Source organism: Dendropsophus ebraccatus, unplaced genomic scaffold (genome assembly GCF_027789765.1).
Source record: "Dendropsophus ebraccatus isolate aDenEbr1 unplaced genomic scaffold, aDenEbr1.pat pat_scaffold_912_ctg1, whole genome shotgun sequence".
Lineage (NCBI taxonomy): Eukaryota > Metazoa > Chordata > Amphibia > Anura > Hylidae > Dendropsophus > Dendropsophus ebraccatus.
Window position 1 is genome coordinate 1 of NW_027210512.1, and position 15,000 is coordinate 15,000.

General features: G+C 43.7%; 1 pseudogene; it reads right to left on the minus strand.

Annotated features, from left to right (window-relative positions):
* Nucleotides 1-2,496: 2,496 nt before the first annotated feature.
* LOC138781066 (protein RIC-3-like) overlaps nt 2,497-15,000 on the minus strand; it is a 25,784-nt pseudogene continuing 13,280 nt past the window's right edge.

A 15,000-nucleotide genomic window follows, 5' to 3' on the forward strand; every position in this document is an offset into this window, starting at 1 on the left:
CAATGGGGTGGTGATCTGGTGACTGCGCTGGCCACTCCATTACCTAGGATAGAATACCAGCTGCCGCTTCTGCTGGAAATAGTTCTTGGCACAATTTGGAGGTGTTTAGGGTCATTGTCCTGTTGTAGGATGAAATTGGCTCCAACCAAGCGCTGCCCACTGGGTATGGCATGGCGGTGCAGATGTGATGGCCTTCCGTTATTCACAATCCCTTTTTACCCTGTACAAATCTCCCACCTTACCAGCACCAACCCCAGACCATCACATGACCTCCACCATGTATAACAGATGGCGTTCAGGCATTCTTCCAGCATCTTCTCATTTCTTCTGCGTCTCACAAACGTTCTTCTTTGTCATCCAAACACCTCAAACTTGGGATTCATCCATCGTCCACAACACTTTTTTTCCAGTCTTTCTCTGTCCAATCTCTGTGTTCTTTTTTGCCCATCCTTAATCTTTTCTCTTTATTGGCCAGTCTCAGATATGGCTTTTTCTTTGCCACTCTGCCCTGAAGCCCAAAATCCGGCAGCCGCCTCTTCCCTGTAGATGGTGACACTGGTGTTTTGCGGGTACTATGTAATGAAGATGCCAGGTGGGGACCTGTGAGGCGTCTGGTTCTCACACTAGAGACTCTAATGTGCTGATCTTCTTGCTTATGGGCCTATTCCACAGGTCGTTTAGAGGAGCAAACAAGCACTCTCAGTGCTCGTTTGCTCCTCGTTCCCCGCTATTCGACGCGGCTGCAGCGAGCGAGTGAGTGCGGGAGGGGGCGGCTGCCCGGGGGATCGCTGATCGTCCGGGCAGCCCATAGGATATAGCAGCGTCTGCTGCCGACGCTCCTATTCAATGGAGCGACGGCAGCAGATCGCTGCTATATCAGTCGCTTATTTTTTCAACATGTTGAAAAACAAGCGACTGCAAAGATCAGCCGACATGAACGATGTCGGCTGATCGTTGCACTCTATTCCACGGGACGATTATCGTCCGTAGCGGCCGGTATCGGACGAATACGAACGATAATCGTTCCGTGGAATAGGGCCTTTATTTGTGCAACGCCGCCTCCCACTTCTTTTTCTACTCTGGTTAGAGCCTGTTGTGCTGTCCTCTGAAGGGAGTAGTACACACCGTTGTAGGAAATCTTCCGCAATTTCTGGCATGGAATAGCCTTCATTTCTAAGAACAAGAATAGACTGTCGAGTTTCAGATGAAAGTTCTCTTTTTCTGGCCATTTTGAGCGTTTAATTGACCCCACAAATGTGACGCTCCAGAAACACAATCTGCTCAAAGGAAGGTCAGTTTTGTAGCTTCTGTAACCAGCTAGACTGTTTTCAGATGTGTGAACATGATTGCACAAGGGTTTTCTAATCATCAATTATCCTTCTGAGCCAATGAGCAAACACCTTGTACCATTAGAAGACTGGAGTGATAGTTGCTGGAAATGGGCCTCTATACACCTATGTAGATATTGCACCAAACACCAGACATTTGCAGCTAGAATAGTCACTTACCACATTAGCAATGTATAGAGGGGGTTGGGTTACAGTTAGGACTAGTTTAAAGTTATCTTCATTGAGAAGTACAGCGCTTTTCCTTCAAAAATAAGGACATTTCAGTGTGACCCCAAACTTTTGAACGGTAGTGTATATATATTGTTGTGTGTGTGTGTGTGTATATATATATATGAGAAAACACATAGCAGCTTCTGCAGGGGGAGGAGGAGGATTACACAGGATGTGTATATATATATATATATATATATATATATATTATATATATATATATAAATAAGAGAGAGAGAGAGAGAGAGAGAGCACGAGAGAGAGAGCACGAGAGAGAGAGAGGAGGGAGTTACACCCATCGGGGGCACATGGTGGCGGTACAGTCAGGCATCACACAGACATCAGTCATTATATAACTTTATATTACAAGATCCTGTGATGATGCGAATATGTGATATAATAGAGGAGCTGCATCCAGGGGTTTGTGGAGAACGTGCGACGCTGATACAAGACCTGGTGAAGATAGACATCTCCCTTAAAGGGACCAGTATCCCTAATGTCAGCCACATGCAGGGGTGGCACAGACAGCTGAGGGCCATGGGGAGATCCTTATGAGTCCCTTACATTTGCCCCTGCACCATCAGGTTACACAGAGGAACAGGCTGATAACAGAGAGCAATAGATGTGTATTTCACCTACAGGAAACGTAGGGAAGACAGTCTGCAGGTGCACTTGTCCCTTTAAGAATCATAGTCCCAAGCTGTGGTGGGCAGGAGGGCAGGCTCCCCCTGGTGGTGGCTGCAGAACACACAGGTTCATCTCTTCTGCAGAGGGTTTGGAGCTTTGTGTCGGGGCAGGGGTTCTGCAGGTATGATCTATCTGGAGGAGACGTTTGATGCTGTATGATGGACGTGTATAATCCTGTACAGGGTGATGTCACATGTAGGGGCGGTGACATCATCAGACACGCCCCCCTTGACACTCAGTATCAGATCACCTGATTTGGGATATTTAACAGTCCGGGGTCTGTTTTGCCTCTTTTTGCGCAGAGATCGGGCCTCCCCCCCCACTGAATTACTGACAGTTTCCACTAGATCACCGTTCAGAGCCGGATCGGTCAGAGAAAACCTCAGCCTCCTGGTCGCCATCGCTGGCCTGTGTCCGAGCTAAAGCCGGCATTCTCTGGCTATAACGGCCGGATCCTCATCATCACTCGGCTCATCCTCAGGGGCAGGGCTGTGCTGGGGGTCCATCACAAGGGTCGTATGTTGTGACCTCACTGCTCCCCTCCCCCGCTGGGCTCTCTCTACAATATTGACTAAAATCTTCCATGAATTCCATCTGCTCCGCGATTCTCCTCCGCAGACGGCGCTGCTCCAGCAAAGAACGATCCACCAGGATGGTATTTCTGCCGCCTCCCACACTCCGAGGGGTCGTAAACCGGATACGTCTCTTCTGGGTAACCTGCCGCAACAACACAAACTTATTGTAACATTGGTATATAGTTGTCATATGAGTTCCATCACATCTTATCCTCCAGAGCTGCACTCACTATTCTGCTTGTTAAATCATGTCTCATCCCCCAGAGCTGCACCACTATTCTGCTGTTACATCATGTTCTCATCCTCCAGAGCTGCACTCACTATTCTGCTGTTACATCATGTCTCATCCTCCAGAGCTGCACTCACTATTCTGCTGTTACATCATGTCTCATTCTCCAGAGCTGCACTCACTATTCTGCTCTTACATCCTGTCTCATCCTCCAGAGCTTCACTCACTATTCTGCTGTTACATCATGTCTCATCCTCCAGAGCTGCACTCACTATTCTGCTGTTACATCCTGTCTCATCCTCCAGAGCTGCACTCACTGTTCTGCCCCTCCCCTGTACCTTCCCATTCCTCCATGTATGGAGCCTCCTCGGCCTCTTGCTCCGGGGAGATGCCGTCCATGATCTTTCCCTCCTTCATCACCCGGGTGATCTCCTTCAGTCTCTGCAGCAGTTGTTGCTCCTCATCATTACTAACGTTATGTTCCCTGAGAAAAGCAACAGCAGTGACATCATCATCATCAGCCCCTCCCCCACCAATACACAGACCAGTGACATCATCAGCCCCTCCCCCACCAATACACAGACCAGTGACATCATCATCATCAGCCCCCTCCCCCCACAATACACAGACAGTGACATCATCAGCCCCTCCCCCACCAATACACAGACCAGTGACGACATCATCAGCCCCACCCCCACCAATACACAGACAGTGACGACATCATCAGCCCCTCCCCCACCAATACACAGACCAGTGACATCATCGTCATCATCATAAGCCCCTCCCCCACCAATAAACAGACCAGTGACATCATCATCATCAGCCCCTCCCCCACCAATACACAGACCAGTGACATCATCATCAGCCCCTCCCCCACCAATACACAGACCAGTGACATCATCATCATCAGCCCCTCCCCCACCAATACACAGACCAGTGACATCATCATCAGCCCCTCCCCCACCAATACACAGACCAGTGACATCATCATCAGCCCCTCCCCCCACCAATACACAGACCAGTGACATCATCGTCATCAGCCCCTCCCCACCAATACACAGACCAGTGACATCATCATCAGCCCCTCCCCCACCAATACACAGACCAGTGACATCATCAGCCCCTCCCCCCACCAATACACAGACCAGTGACATCATCAGCCCCCTCCCCCACCCAATACACAGACCAGTGACATCATCATCATCAGCCCCTCCCCCACCAATACACAGACCAGTGACATCATCATCAGCCCCTCCCCCACCAATACACAGACCAGTGACATCATCATCAGCCCCTCCCCCACCAATACACAGGACAGTGACATCATCGTCATCAGCCCCTCCCCCACCAAATACACAGACCAGTGACATCATCAGCCCCTCCCCCACCAATACACAAACCAGTGACATCATCAGCCCCTCCCCCCACCAATACACAGACCAGTGACATCAGCCCCTCCCCCACAATACACAGACCAGTGACATCATCATCAGCCCCCTCCCCCACCAATACACAGACCAGTGACATAATCATCATCAGCCCCTCCCCCACCAATACACAGACCAGTGACATCATCATCAGCCCCTCCCCCACCAATACACAGACCAGTGACATCATCATCATCAGCCCCTCCCCCACCAATACACAGACCAGTGAATCATCAGCCCCTCACCCACCAATACACAGACCAGTGACATCATCATCATCAGCCCCTCCCCCACCAATACACAGACCAGTGACATCATCATCATCAGCCCCCTCTCCCACCAATACACAGACCAGTGACATCATCAGCCCCTCCCCCACCAATACACAGACCAGTGACATCATCATCAGCCCCTCCCCCACCAATACACAGACCAGTGACATCATCATCAGCCCCTCCCCCACCAATACACAGACCAGTGACATCATCATCATAAGCCCCCTCCCCCACCAATACACAGACCAGTCACATCATCAGCCCCTCCCCCACCAATACACAGACCAGTGACATCATCATCAGCCCCTCCCCCACCAATACACAGACCAGTGACATCATCATCAGCCCCTTCCCCACCAATACACAGACCAGTGACATCATCATCAGCCCCTTCCCCACCAATACACAGACCAGTGACATCATCAGCCCCTCCCCCACCAATACACAGACCAGTCACATCATCATCAGCCCCTCCCCCACCAATACACAGACCAGTGACATCATCAGCTCCTCTCCCACCAATACACAGACCAGTGACATCATCAGCCCCTCCCCCACCAATACACAGACCAGTGACATCATCATCAGCCCCTCCCCCACCAATACACAGACCAGTGACATCATCATCATCAGCCCCTCCCCCACCAATACACAGACCAGTCACATCATCAGCCCCTCCCCCACCAATACACAGACCAGTCACATCATCAGCCCCTCCCCCACCAATACACAGACCAGTGACATCATCAGCCCCTCCCCCCACCAATAACACAGACCAGTGACATCATCATCAGCCCCTCCCCCACCAATACACAGGACCAGTGACTATCATCATCATCAGCCCCTCCCCCACCAATACACAGACCAGTGACATCATCAGCCCCTCCCCCACCAATACACAGACCAGTGACATCATCAGCCCCGCCCCCCCCCAATACACAGACCAGTGACATCATCAGCCCCTCCCCCACCAATACACAGACCAGTGACATCATCAGCCTGACATGGCAGATACCATAAGATAATACTGGAGCCCCCCAGTGGTAGCTGTGTGTATTGCACAGATGTTGCAGCCGTCAGCCCCAGTGAGTAATTGGCGCTCTCGTTCCTCTCCTTCCCTCTCATTCTTCTTGTACTTCTCGTTCCTTCCCTTTCCCTCGTACCTCTCTTCCTTCTCCTTCCTTTTGTACCTCTCCTTCCCCTCCTACCTCTCGTTCCTCTTCTTCCCCTCCTACCTCTCGTTCCTTCCCTTTCCTTTGTACCTCTCTTCCTTCTCCTTCCTCTTGTACCTCTCCTTCCCCTCCTTTCCCTCGTTCCCCTCCTTCCCCTTGTATCTCTCGTTCCCTTCGTTGTCCTTGTACCTCTCGTTCTCGAGAAGTACAAGAAGAATGAGAGGGAAGGAGAGGAACGAGAGCGCCAATTACTCACTGGGGCTGACGGCTGCAACATCTGTGCAATACACACAGCTACCACTGGGGGGCTCCAGTATTATCTTATGGTATCTGCCATGTCAGGATGATGATGTGACTGGTCTGTGTATTGGTGGGGGAGGGGCTGATGATGTGACTGGTCTGTGTATTGGTGGGGGAGGGGCTGATGATGTCACTGGTCTGTGTATTGGTGGGGGAGGGGCTGATGATGTCACTGGTCTGTGTATTGGTGGGGGAGGGGCTGATGATGTCACTGGTCTGTGTATTGGTGGGGGTACCTCTCCTTCCCCTCGCACTTCTCGTTCCCCTGGTACCTCTCGTTGTTTGGGCCCCAGACGGGAGATGATCTTCTCCATGGCTTCCTCGGTCTCCCTCAGTTTGTCCTGCAGTTGGCTGAGCTCGTAGTCGGCTGAAATCAGAGACAATAAATGGTACTGAGCATGGGCGGTGGGGCGGTCTACAGATACTGTTATGGTACTGGGAGTTATAGGGGCGTGTCCTATAGGGGTATATACAGGTCAGAGGTCATGTGACTACAAGCTATAATAAATATCTATTGTGTTAGACTAGATCGGCGTAAAATATAAAGGGGGCGGGGCTGTGACAACAAATTATGGGAAGCCCCGCCCCAGACTCTTAGAGGATTATTACAAATCAGGGAGTCATCTTCCCGTGGTCACTCACTGATCTTCCTCTTCAGGTTCCCGTTGGCGATCGGGACGCTTTTCGGCTCCATCTTCACAGTTTTGCCTTTGACGAAAGCTGAAAATAATAAAACACAAAGGAAATAAGCTCTGATATTGTGACTATAGTCAACATGAGCAATCAGGACACTGTTACCTCACACAGACCTCCAGGACACTGTTACCTCACACAGACCTCCAGGACACTGTTACCTCACACAGACCTCCAGGACACTGTTACCTCACACAGACCTCCAGGACACTGTTACCTCACACAGACCTCCAGGGACACTGTTACCTCACACAGACCTCCAGGACCACTGTTACCTCACACAGACCCTCCAGGACACTGTTACCTCACACAGACCTCCAGGACACTGTTACCTCACACAGACCTCCAGGACACTGTTACCTCACACAGACCTCCAGAACACTGTTACCTCACACAGACCTCCAGGACACTGTTACCTCACACAGACCTCTAGGACAGTGTTACCTCACACGGGCGATCAGGACACTGTTACCTCACACAGACCTCCAGGACACTATTACCTCACACAGACCTCCAGGACAGTGTTACCTCACACGGGCGATCAGGACACTGTTACCTCACACAGACCTCCAGGACACTGTTACCTCACACAGACCTCCAGGGACACTGGTTACCTCACACAGACCTCCAGGACACTGTTACCTCACACAGACCTCCAGGACACTGTTACCTCACACAGACCTCCAGGACACTGTTACCTCACACGGGCGATCAGGACACTGTTACCTCACACAGACCTCCAGGACACTATTACCTCACCACAGACCTCCAGGACACTGTTACCTCACACAGACCTCCAGGGACACTGTTACCTCACACAGACCTCCAGGACACTGTTACCTCACAGGGGCGATCAGGACACTGTTACCTCACACAGACCTCCAGGACACTATTACCTCACACAGACCTCCAGGACACTGTTACCTCACACAGACCTCCAGGACACTGTTACCTCACACGGGCGATCAGGACACTGTTACCTCACACAGACCCTCCAGGACACTATTACCTCACACAGACCTTCCAGGACAGTGTACCTCACACAGACCTCCAGGACACTGTTACCTCACACAGACCTCCAGGACAGTGTTACAGTGTAATTCTGTGTGTGAGGATAGCTGAGTGTGATCAGTAATAGTGTGCTGTGAGCAGTAATCCCTTGTGTGAGAATAGCATGAGTGTGGGCATAGTCTGAGTGTGAGCAGTGTGTGAGCATTGCCTGAATGTGAGCAGTAATCATGTGTGCGAGCATAGCCTGAGTGTCAGCCATAGCCTTGCCTAGCCTGAGTGTGAGCAGTAATCATGTGTGCGAGCATAGCCTGAGTGTCAGCATAGCTTAGCCTGAGATGTGAGCAGTAATAGTGTGTGTGAGCATAGCCTGAGTGTGAGCAGTAATCCTGTGTGTGAGCATAGACTGAGTGTGATAAGTAATTCTGTGTGTGAGGATAGCCCGATTGTGAGCAGTAATAGTGTGTGTGAGCAGAAATCCTGTGTGAGCATAGCCTGAGTATGAGAATAGCCTGTGTATGAGCAGTAATCCTGAGTGTAAGCATTGCCTAGCCTGAATGTGAGCAGTAATCCTGTGTGTGAGCATTGCCTGAATGTGAGCAGTAATCCTGTGTGTGAGCATAGCCTGTGTGTGAGCAGTAATCCTGTGTGTGAGCATAGCCTAAATGTGAGCAGTAATCCTGTGTGTGAGCATAGCCTGTGTGTGAGCAGTAATCCTGTGTGTGAGCAGTAATCTTGTGTGTGAGCATAGCCTGTGTGTGAGCATAGCCTGTGTGTGAGCAGTAATCCTGTGTGTGAGCATAGCCTGAATGTGAACAGTAATCCTGTGTGTGAGCATAGCCTGAGTGTGAGCAGTAATCTTGTGTGTGAGCATAGCCTGAGTGTGAGGATTGCCTGAGTGTGAGCATAGCCTGAGTGTGAGCATAGCCTGAGTGTGAGCATAGCCTGAGTGTGAGCATAGCCTGAGTGTGAGGATTGCCTGAGTGTGAGCATAGCCTGAGTGTGAGCATAGCCTGAGTGTGAGCAGTAACACTGTGTGTGAGCATAGCCTGAATGTGTAGAGCCCGGAGTGACCCTGGAACACACGTCCACGACACGTGTAGTGCAGGACACTACAGGGACAGCCTGGTCCTCCCTCACAGCTGCCCTCATCCCAGCTGCTCCTATAGTTTCTTCAACAACCGCGTCATCTAGTGACAAGAGTTGGTATCACACCAATAACTATTATAGCACAAGGACGCAAGAACCACCAGGAGACAGTGACACTGATCCAGAGCGCTCTGCAGATCATTGCTCCTCTCTGATACTGATACAGTGGTGCCTTGGATTAGGAGTATAATCCGTTCCGGGACGGCACTTGTAATCCAAATCACTCTTATACCAAAGCAAATGTTCCCATAAGAAATCACTGATCTGCAGACAATTGGTTCCACCCCCCAAATATACTGATTATTATTCTAATTAACGTGTAGAAGAGATGAAACAATGAGTAGCAGCTGAATATGTGATATATAAGTTACTGTACAGTATAGCAGCATGTGGTGTATAATGTATAGTAACTGTATAACCCTGATAAACACAGCAGCTGGATATGTGATATATAAGTTACTGTACAGTATTAGCAATCAGCATGTGGTGTATAATGTATAGTAACTGTATAACCCTGATAACACAGCAGCTGGATATGTGATATATAAGTTACTGTACAATATAGCAGCATTGTGGTGTATAATGTATAGTAACTGTATAACCCTGATAACACAGCAGCTGGATATGTGATATATAAGTTACTATACAGTATAGCAGCAGGTGGTATATAATGTATAGTAACTGTATAACCCTGATAACACAGCAGCTGGATATGTGATATATAAGTTACTGTACAGTATAGCAGCATGTGGTATATAATGTATAGTAACTGTATAACCCTGATAACACAGCAGCTGGATATGTGATATATAAGTTACTGTACAGTATAGCAGCATGTGGTGTATAATGTATAGTAACTGTATAACCCTGATAACACAGCAGCTGGATATGTGATATATAAGTTACTGTACAGTATAGCAGCATGTGGTGTATAATGTATAGTAACTGTATAACCCTGATAACACAGCAGCTAGATATGTGATATATAAAGTTACTGTACAGTATAGCAGCATGTGGTATATAATGTATAGTAACTGTATAAACCCTGATAACACAGCAGCTGGATGTGTGATATATAAGTTACTGTACAGTATAGCAGCATGTGGTGTATAATGTATAGTAACTGTATAACCCTGATAACACAGCAGCTGGATATGTGATATATAAGTACTGTACAGTATAGCAGCATGTGGTATATAATGTATAGTAACTGTATAACCCTGATAACACTGCAGCTGGATATGTGATATATAAGTAACTGTACAGTATAGCAGCATGTGGTATATAATGTATAGTAACTGTATAACCCTGATAACACAGCAGCTGGATATGTGATATATAAGTTACTGTACAGTATAGCAGCATGTGGTGTATAATGTATAGTAACTGTATAACCCTGATAACACAGCAGCTGGATATGTGATATATAAGTTACTGTACAGTATAGCAGCATGTGGTATATAATGTATAGTAACTGTATAACCCTGATAACACTGCAGCTGGATATGTGATATATAAGTTACTGTACAGTATAGCAGCATGTGGTATATAATGTATAGTAACTGTATAACCCTGATAACACAGCAGCTGGATATGTGATATATAAGTTACTGTACAGTATAGCAGCATGTGGTATATAATGTATAGTAACTGTATAACCCTGATAACACAGCAGCTGGATATGTGATATATAAGTTACTGTACAGTATAGCAGCACGTGGTATATAATGTATAGTAACTGTATAACCCTGATAACACAGCAGCAGCTGGATATATGATATATAAATTACTGTACAGTATAGCAGCATGTGGTATATAATGTATAGTAACTGTATAACCCTGATAACACAGCAGCTGGATATGTGATATATAAGTTACTGTACAGTATAGCAGCATGTGGTATATAATGTATAGTAACTGTATAACCCTGATAAACACAGCAGCTGGATATGTGATATATAAGTTACTGTACAGTATAGCAGCATGTGGTATATAATGTATAGTAACTGTATAACCCTGATAACACTGCAGCTGGATATGTGATATATAAGTTACTGTACAGTATAGCAGCATGTGGTGTATAATGTATAGTAACTGTATAACCCTGATAACACAGCAGCAGGATATGTGATATACAAGTTACTGTACAGTATAGCAGCATGTGGTATATAATGTATAGTAACTGTATATCCCTGATAACACAGCAGCTGGATATGTGATATATAAGTTACTGTACAGTATAGCAGCATGTGGTATATAACTGTATAGTAACTGTATAACCCTGATAACACAGCAGCTGGATATGTGATATATAAGTTACTGTACAGTATAGCAGCATGTGGTGTATAATGTATAGTAACTGTATAACCCTGATAACACAGCAGCAGCTGGATATGTGATATATAAGTTACTGTACAGTATAGCAGCATGTGGTATATAATGTATAGTAACTGTATAACCCTGATAACACAGCAGCTGGATATGTGATATATAAGTTACTGTACAGTATAGCAGCATGTGGTGTATAATGTATAGTAACTGTATAACCCTGATAACACAGCAGCAGCTGGATATGTGATATATAAGTTACTGTACAGTATAGCAGCATGTGGTGTATAATGTATAGTAACTGTATAACCCTGATAACACAGCAGCTGCTGGATATGTGATATTATAAGTTACTGTACAGTAATGGAGAGGATGGGAAACACAAGGACAGAGACTGCAGGGAGCAGGAAGGAATGAGCAGGACAGATGTGGGCACATACATGCAGCACTCTCTGTCCGGGGAGAGAGGGGTTACAGCTATGAAGCAATTACCTCCACAGTCCTGTCCCCTGATGTAAGCCCCAGCCTGAAGTGGATATGCTATGATTTGGAAGGTGAGGGAGACTTCCTGGGTCAGAGTACAGGGCTGTAGACCACGCTGTGCAGGCCATGCCCCTCCCCCACTCCCCCTCCAACCCAGTACAGGGAGCTCTTACACCAAAGCAATGCTCTTACACCAAGTTACCACTGTATATGTATACTGTATACCAAGAGAGGTACCACTGTATATATATATAAACAAACACAGTGGTATCTCTCCTGGAATACAGCATACATTATATATATACAATGGTTTCTCTCCTGGTATACAGTATATATATATATATATATATATATATATATATATATATATATATATATATATATATATACACACACACGCGCGCAAACACACACAGTGGTATCTCCCCTGGTATACAGTATATATACAGTGGTATCTCTCCTGGTATACAGTGTATATATATATATATATATATATATATATATATACACCACACACACACACACACACACAGTGGTACCTCTCCTGGTTATACAGTATATATATATATATATATATATATATATATATATACACAGTGGTATCTCCCCTGGTATACAGTATATATATATATAATATATATATATATATATATACACAGTGGTACCTCTCCTGGTATACAGATATATATATATATATATATATATATTATATATATATATATATATATACACAGTGGTATCTCCCCTGGTATACAGTATATATATATATATATATATATATATATATATATATATATATATGCAGTGGTATCTCTCCTGGTATACAGTGTATATATATATATATATATATACACAGTGGTATCTCCCCTGGTATACAGTATATATATATATATATATATATATATATACACAGTGGTATCTCCCCTGGTATACAGTATATATATATATATATATATACACACAGTGGTATCTCCCCTGGTATACAGTATATATATATATATATATATATGCAGTGGTATCTCTCCTGGTATACAGTATATATATATATATATATATATATATATATATACACAGTGGTATCTCCCCTGGTATACAGTATATATATATATATATATATATATATATATATATATATATATATATACACAGTGGTATCTCCCCTGGTATACAGTATATATATATATATATATATATATATATATATATATATATATATGCAGTGGTATCTCCCCTGGTATACAGTATATATATATATATATATATATATATATATATATATACACAGTGGTATCTCCCCTGGTATACAGTATATATATATATATATATATATATATATATATATATATATATATATATATATATATATATATATATACACAGTGGTATCTCCCCTGGTATACAGTATGTATATATATATATATATATATATATATATATATATAAAGTAATATACTGATGATAGAGGAAAACTTTAAAATATAACCTTTATTATTATTACCTTGTTAAAACTCTCAGTTCGTAGAATCAGCAAATTTATTACTTTGATTTTTTTACTTTTTACTTATACAGTGGCCATCACCAAAACACCGTACATAAATCCATCAGGATAGTTTCATATTGCACTTATAGAAATTGCACAGTCCTTGTAATGGTCGTATTGCACTATTCACATTATCTTTGCACTTTTCCCGCAATCGTGTTAAGTGCATAACAATTATAAAGTGCTTATTCTCAAATTCATATTGCACCTTGATTTAAATTGCTCAATCCCCTTCACTGTATTGCACTTTTCACCGGTGTTTTTTTGCAACCTTTCCGCAATAGTGTAATATGCACAGCAATTTTTGGTGCTTATTTTATTTCATTTATTCATATGTGCGGCCATCACCAGTGCTGTGCATATGGATATACTAACGGGATATCTGTGAAGCTACCAACCGGCCCCTGATGATGAGTGGTTCAAGAAACGCGTTGGGCCAGCGTAATGAAGTATGAAGGAACCCCTATAAAAGTAAAGAAATACACTAAGGGAAGTACAAAAACCTTCTTTGAAATAATTTAATAAAAGTATGAATTTTGAAGCTCACAGAAAAACATTGTATATGGAACTAATATAAACTGTGATATGAATAAATGAAATAAAATAAGCACCAAAAAATTGCTGTGCATATTACACTATTGCGGAAAGGTTGTAAAAAAACACCGGTGAAAAGTGCAATACAGTGAAGGGGATTGAGCAATTTAAATCAAGGTGCAATATGAATTTGAGAATAAGCACTTTATAATTGTTATGCACATTACACGATTGCGGGAAAAGTGCAAAGATAATGTGAATAGTGCAATACGACCATTACAAGGACTGTGCAATTTCTATAAGTGCAATATGAACTATCCTGATGGATTTATGTACGGTGTTTTGGTGATGGCCACTGTATAAGTAAAAGTAAAAAATCAAAGTAATAAATTTTGCTGATTCTACGAACTGAGAGTTTTAACAAGGTAATAATAATAAAGGTTATATTTTAAAGTTTTCCTCTATCATCAGTATATTACTCTAATTAAGGAAATCCAATTTTGACTAATCGGAAGAAAGTGATTATATATATATATACACAGTGGTATCTCCCCTGGTATACAGTATATACACAGTGGTACCTCTCCTGGTATACAGTATATATATATATATATATATATATATATATATACACAGTGGTATCTCCCCTGGTATACAGTGTATATATATATATATATATATATATATATATATATATACACAGTGGTATCTCCCCTGGTATACAGTGTATATATATATATATATATATATATATATATATATATATATATACACAGTGGTATCTCCCCTGGTATACAGTGTATATATATATATATATATATATATATATATACACAGTGGTATCTCTCCTGGTATACAGTGTATATATATATATATATATATATATATATATACACAGTGGTATCTCCCCTGGTATACAGTGTATATATATATATATATATATATATATATACACAGTGGTATCTCCCCTGGTATACAGTGTATATATATATATATATATATATATATACACAGTGGTATCTCTCCTGGTATACAGTATAT